Below are 7,715 nucleotides of genomic sequence, written 5' to 3' on the forward strand. Positions count from 1 at the left end.
CTAACATGCAGGTTGATGCCACATTGGCGGTGCATCAAAAGCAGAAAAAGGTAATTGGATGGACTTTAGCTAATATTCGGGGGATAAGCCCCGCATTCTGTATGTACAAGATTATTTTGGAAGATGATGCAAAGCCCTCCTTGGAACATCAAAGGAGGTTGAATGAGGCAATGCAAGAAGTTGCGAAAAAGGAGGTGATCAAGTGGTTAGATGCCGAGGTTGTGTACCCCATCTCTGATAGCTCTTGGACTTCGCCGGTGCAATGTGTACCAAAGAAGGGTGGCATGACCGTGGTTGCAAATTCACAAAATAAGTTGATTTCTACCAGAATAGTCACCGGTTGGAGGGTATGCATGGACTACCGCAAGTTGAATAAAGTGACCCGAGGATCACTTTCCATTGCCTTTTCTTGATCATATGTTAGACCGACTTGCTGGGCGTGCCTTCTACTGTTTCTTGGATGAGTATTATGGTTACAACCAAATCTTGATTGCTTCAGAAGATCAGGAAAAGACCACATTCACTTGTCCATATGGCACCTTTGCCTTTTACGGATGCCTTTTGGGTTGTGTAATGCACTGGCTACATTTCAACGGTGTATGATGACCATTTTCACCGATATGGTGGAAGATATTTTGGAGGTGTTCATGGATGACTTTAGTATTGTGGGTGATTCATTTGATGAGTGTTTGAAAAATCTTAATAGAGTGTTGACCCATTGTGAAGAAACCAATCTTGTTCTTAATTGGAAAAAATGCCACTTCATGGTAGAAGAGAGCATAGTTCTTGGGCATAAAATTTCAAAGTATGGTATCAAGGTGGACAAAGCAAAAATTGATGTGATTTCAAGGCTCCCTCCCCATACCTCTGTCAAGGGAGTTAGAAGTTTTCTTGAGAATGCGGGGTTCTATCGGAGATTTATCAAAGACTTTTCGAAAGTAGTTAACCCCTTATGTAATTTATTAGAAAAATATGTCAAGTTTCTGTTTGATAAGAGATGTATGAAAGCCTTTGAACTTCTCAAGCACAAGTTTACCACCACTCCTATCATTATCACACCTAATTGGAGCTTGCCCTTTGAGCTTATGTGTGATGCGATCGATGTTGCGGTTGGGGCGGTTTTGGATCAAAGAGTGAACAAAATGTTTCATCCGGTGTACTATGCGAGCAAGACAATGAATGATGCTCAAGTGAACTACACGATGACTGAGAAAGAACTTTTGGCTATTGTGTTCGTAATGGAGAAATTTCGGCCGTATATTATGGGTGCCAAGGTCATAGTCCATACCGATCATGTCGCACTCCGGTACTTGATGACAAAGAAGGATTCCAAAGCTAGACTGATGCGATGGGTCTTGTTACTTCAAGAGTTTGATTTGGAGATTGTGGACCGGAAGGGTAGTGAAAACCAAGTGGCGGACCACTTGTCCCACTTGGAGGAGGAGGGGAGGCCTCGTGATGGCCTAGAGATCAATGATTCATTTCTTGACGAACAACTCCTTTCGGTGTCAGTGAATGGTATGCCATGGTTTGCGGATGTTGCTAATTTTATTGTGACTGGTATAATCCCATGTGAGCTCTCTTCTAACCAAAGGAAGAATCTCAAACGGATGGTGTGATCTGAAGGTATGTCCTGGAGGAAGAACAATTGAGTATCTTGGAGGCTTGTCATTCCTCTCCCTATGGTGGCCATCATGGCGGGGTGAGGACGTCTTCCAAAGTTCTTAGTTGTGGGTTTTATTGGCCAACTTTGTACAAAGATGCAAGTGAACTTGTGAAGAGGTGTGACGAATGTCAAAGAGCGGGTGGAATTTCGAAGAAAGATGAGATGCCTCTCAATACCATTCTTGAGGTTGATATTTTTGATGTATGGGGCATTGATTTTATGGTCCCGTTTGTTAGATCATATGGAAACACATACATTCTTGTGGCGGTTGACTATGTTTCAAAGTGGGTTGAAGTCGTGGCTCTACCCAACAATGAGGCCCGGAGTGTTGTTGCGTTTCTCAAGAAGAGCATTTTTATAAGGTTTGGCACTCTTCATGTAATCATAAGTGATGGGGGGTCTCATTTTTGTAATAGAGCTTTTGATACTTTACTTGCAAAGTATGGTGTCAATCACAAAGTTTCTACTCCTTATAATCCTCAAGCGAGTGGCCAAGTTGAAGTCTCAAACAGGAAAATCAAGAGTATATTGTCAAATATGGTCAATGCAAATAGGACCGATTGGTCAAAGAAGTTGGATAATGTTCTATGGGCTTATAGAACTGCTTATAAGACTCCGATTGGTATGTCTCCGTATCTATTGGTGTTTGGGAAAACATGGCATCTGTCGGTTAAGTTAGAGCATAAGGCTATGTGGGCTTTGAAGAAGCTTAATCTTGAATGGGATGTGGCAGCAAATCTTCGTGTGGAGCAACTTAATGAACTTGATAAATTCTGATTCCATGCCTACTCCAATTCGTCCTTATACAAGAACAAGATGGAGTACCTTCATGATAAATATGCTCGTGGCAAGGAGTTCAAAGTGGGTGATTTGGTTCTCTTGTTCAACTCTCGGTTACGTCTATTTTCGGGAAAGCTTAAGTCAAAATGGAGTGGACCATTTGAAGTAGTGTTTGTGACTCCGTTTGGTGCACTTGACTTGAAGAACAAAAATGGAAAAGTTTTCAGAGTGAATGGGCATAGGGTCAAGCACTACCTGGGCAAGATTGATGATAGCCACATTGTGGAACTTCTTCATCTCAAGTGATTTGATGGTAACCTGCGTCGTGCCACAACGTTAAATCAGGCGCTTCTTGGGAGACAACCCATGTGTCTTTCTTCTTATTTTTATTTGATTTTCATTGTAATGTAGGATTTATTTTTGGACTGCCTGGTTGTGAGATGCTATAGGATTGTGTTGATGCAGTGTAGGAACAAGTTGGAAAATGCTCACTCTCTGAAGTTGGCAATGCGGACCACACTCATTTTGTGCAGCCGCAAAGGCCTTTGTGCGGGTGCAAGAAATCAATGCGGACCGCAAAAGTGATCTTACAAAAGTAGGAAGTCTCTGAAGTTTTCCGCTGCGGCCGCATTACATTTTGTATGGTCTGCAGTGGTCCACTGCGGTCGTATTGCATTTTATGCAGTCTGTAGTGGTCAACTTGCCAGTGCCTTATGATTTTGAGCACCGCGGACAACAGTACCATTTTGTACGGTCTGCGGTGGGTAGGTAAGCTGGGGCCCAGGACCTTTTTCTATAAATAGGACCTGAGGCCCTACATTTAAACTTTTTGATCCTTTTCAACTCAAAAGCACAAAAATACTAATCATCTCTTTAAATTGCACGAAATTAACTGCCAAGACTCATCAATATTCATGAAATCTCACCTTCTAGTAATTTAACTTCTTTTAATTGTTTAATTTTATTATTTTCTTTGAATTTTTGTTTTTCTTAGTTCTTCTTCTTTCCCTGCCCATTTTTCTCTCAATCTTGTAGAATAGGTTAGTTAAATATTGTTTTAATTAGGACTAGGTAGTTAAAACATCGAGGCAACACTTAGGGAGTCATTAATAGGTGAATAACTAGACTAAAATTAAACAAAACATGAACCTTAGGTTGGTACTGCTGCTGGGCACTCAGTGCTGACCGCGGTGGATTCTGTGCGGTTCGTGGTGCCTTTATGTGGTCCGCAATGCTATTTTGTACAGACTGCAATGGACAAAGTTCTGAATACTGATACTTGAGGACCGCAGACGCAATAGATTTTGTGCGGTCCGCGGTGCCTCAATGCGGACCGCAATGCCTTTTTGTGCGGTCTGTGGTGCATAGATTCAGAGAATGGGTAGTCTGAACCCCACCTCTATGCGAACCACAATGGATTTTGTGCGATCTGCATTAGCCTCTTTGCGGCCGCACTTTATTTGTGCGGTCCACATTCTGCAACATTTTAACTGTCTGCAATAAATTTTTCTACAACTATGCATTTCATTATTTTTACTGATACTAATAAAGCATAACTGAATGTTGTTTGCAGACAATGGCGAAATCTTGAGGCAAAGGTGGTAAACAATTAGGAAGAGGAGACTCCTCCCGGGGTAGGGGACAAGAAATAATAAGATTGACCCCGCAAGTCCGGCAAAATATAAAGAACACAAGGAGGATAATAAGAGCTGCAGACAGAGCAATTGACCAGTCGGGGAGTGAGTATGAGCCCTCCTGGGAGGCATCTTCAAAATCCGTGCCAGAGTATGTTCCTGACTGGCCGGAGAGAAACAGGTTGAGAGATACACCTCCAGCTTCCCCCACTGCCCAAGCATCAGTGCGTATATCTTTTGAGTCGTCTGAGGGCTCAGCTGCCGGTAGTGGAAATGAATACTCCACCTCTCCTACAACTTCATTATCCGGAGAGGGTGCAGTAGCAGAAGAGGGGGAAGAAGCAGAAGGGGGTAAGCCCCAAGTAGGTGGGGTAGAGAGGACTAGAAACCCGGAGGCATGGCAATACCGGTTCGTGAGTGAGGTTGCCTACCACAAGTTCAGAGAGTGGTGGCCCGAAAAGAGATTGATACTTGAGCGTAAAATCATTACCCGGGACCTTTTACCTCACAACCCCAATTTGAGGCAATTCAGAGATAGAGCTGGATAGGACTACTTCGTAGGCCATGTGGAGGACACCAATGAGCATTTGGTGAAAGAGTTCTACACAAATATGGCCCACATCCAAAAGGGTACCATAGTTACAAAAGTGCAGAATCTAAAGGTGAAATTTGATGGCAAGACATTAAATGACTACCTAGGATTCACGGAGGAGGATGAGTCCTTATACTTGGATAAGATGAAATTGGGTGAAGAAGCCTGTCCTTGGTTGGTAGAGTACCTGGCAATCCTAGGTACCACCCTCGAGTGGTTGAATGTGGGAGTGAAGATATTGCAGAGAACTTTGAATTTTGAGGCTAAGGGGTGAGAGACATTTGTGTGCAGCAGGCTAGACCCCACCACCCACGACAACTCACTTCCAATTCACCAGGCAATTTTGGTTGCATCTATCATGGCAGGGTACCGATTAATGTCGGGAATGTTATGTCTGGGGTTATTACACGGGTAGTAAAGGAAGGTGACAGATCTTGCCCCTTCCCCAATTTCCTGACGATGTACCTGGAGGACCTAAATGTGGAGAAGCGCAAATTTGATGTGAAAGTGAAGGTAAAAGGCACATTTCTCATGGTACAACATATAGGGTGATGACAACCCTAAGGGCAAGCACTCCAAAGGCAAAACCACTACTTCAACTGGACAGTCTGAAGAGCTAGTAGTGGTAGTGACTCCTCCTCAGCCTCCTTCCACTTCAGCAGATATAGCCTCAAGTCCATCCACTTCTGCAGCTCCAGAGATACCCTCCACCACTGCCTATCCATTGACTACCCACCGTCTGAGCCAGGCTCTCACCAGCATCAACAACTAGATGTAGACAACTACTTCTAAGCTGTCTGTATTATCTACTACTGTGGCAGCTCAGTCAGCACCTCCTCCTCCACAGGTCCCACAGTCCATTGAGGACATTCTCAAGGATCTTCTGGACAACCAGAAGAAGATCCTAGAGAACCAAAAATTGCTCACGGACACTGTTGATTCACATGGAAAAGCACTCAAGGAACTTGCTAGGGAGGCAAAGAAAATAAGGAAAACTCGGGCTTCAAAAGAGTCGGTGAAGGAGCTAAGGGTCGAGGTTGAGAGATTGAAGGTGGATCACCTGCCTTTAGATTTGCTATTACATGACCCAACACCAATAGCCCAGCCCCAGCCAGAGCAGGAGTCCGAGAGACCTCCCAAGAGGAAGAGGGTGATCCCCCGATTTGACGATGCAGTTATTCAGTTGGAAGACCCATAGGGATGTTCCTCCAGCCAGCCCCATGATTCAGCCCAGGAACTAGTCAAGGCCCAGGTCCCAGCAGAGCCACAGACCACATGGAGCCAGTCACAGGTTCTCGAGCATACAGAGGACCCAAGGACCCAGACTCAGGATCCCATGTAGACGGACGACCCATAGGGAGTTTCGTTTTCCTCTTTCCTCTATTTTTGTGCTTATTTTGGTTAGTTGGCATTGAGGACAATGCCAGCTTTCATTTGAGGGGGTAGCCCTATTTAGACATTTGGATGACTGTACATATGATAGATTTTATGTTTTCTTTCCTTTTTTATCTTTGGTATGTATATAATTCTATCATTTTATTGCATTTTTCGTACTTTTTACTTTGGGTCTGTATATAAAAGTTACATTCTTATGTATATATTCATCCCCCTCTTGTATATTCGATTAAATCCCCTCTTGTACATATTCGTTTTACTTTCCGCATTTTTCCTTTCTTAACTTATTATTTTATGTTCGTAGCTTCTTGTTTTGAGTTTTTGCAATAAGCCTTTGGTTTTCTTAATGCCACGGTTCTTTCCAAAGGTGGAATTTGTGTGAACCGGGTGGCTCTTCCCGATGATGGATGGCATGATAACCTTCTTAAGGGCTTGAGACTGTTTTCCTTTTTGCTTTTTAGTAGTTAGTTGGTAAGGGTGCCTCAAGCAAAGCTTCACTTGGGCCTAACACATTTGCCTTTGATCCTACGGTCAAAAACAAATCGTTGTGTATAGGATGGTGAAAGTTGTGACCTTGAGACTCTTGTGTTGGCCGATAATCATCAAGTGGTTTTTCGGGATCATTGTATGCTCAAATCTTATCTAAGGTTTTTTTGGGCCCCTGACTCTGTGTCTTTAGCAATCCCATAGCTTGTGTGGTAAGAATTTGAATTGGAAGTCCAAGTCCTGAGCCATTGGTCTAGAACTTGGCCTGGATGTTTGTCTAGGTGAAATCCTAAGTGTAATTTGACTTGAGACATGATTAAAGGCTCTCCTTGATCCGAATGATATCTTAAACACTTCCATAGCCTACCAATGATAAAATCTCTAGTCAACCCTTTTGAGCCTTAAACCTTTTTTCCTTTATGAACCACGATACAAGCATTTACCCATTCTAAAGATACCCTCTCTTGGCATCCGATCTTTCCTTAGCACATGGAAAAAGTATAAGTTTGGGGGGAGAGACGAGGATTACAACAAAGTGGTAAAAAGGTACAAAATGAAGAAAAGGAAAGGCAATTGAAAAAAAAAAGAAAAACAAAAAGACAAAAAGAATGTTCAATGTAGAAAAGAACGAAGGGATTCAATAAAAGCAAAGAATGAAAGGTGTGGAAAGTTGAGAAAGGAGAAAAGATTTGAAATGAACAAGGAAGAGTGACAGTGTGTCTCTCTAGCCCCTTAGAAATAAGTGAAATGACTTAAAAAGTCAAGTGAATGTGTGCCAAGATGAAGTAAAATAAGTACTACGGGAAGATGGAACCTACTTAGACCAAACATTTCCTACCCTGAACCAAAAACCTTCACTATGTCTCCACAAAAGCCCTATATGATCTTGAGTTGAATGAAGCTTACATTAGTGGTGACTCACATAAGGGTCAAACATATGGTACTTAGAGCCGGACTTGTGTCTTTTCATTGAGAGAGATGAGTGTATTTCCATTAACCTCGTTCTGAGTGCTGCTATCTTAAAGGTGAGGTTTGCTTAGGGAGAGTCGAGGATGTGTGAATTTGGGTTCCACAATGACCAAATTAATAGAATGAGTTTCTTTGATGTGTTGAGTCAACTCTTGATGCTCTTATGTCGCACTAAATCCATGGTGTTTAAAAG

The sequence above is a fragment of the Nicotiana tabacum genome, chromosome 7, assembly GCF_000715075.1.
Source record: "Nicotiana tabacum cultivar K326 chromosome 7, ASM71507v2, whole genome shotgun sequence".
NCBI lineage: Eukaryota > Viridiplantae > Streptophyta > Magnoliopsida > Solanales > Solanaceae > Nicotiana > Nicotiana tabacum.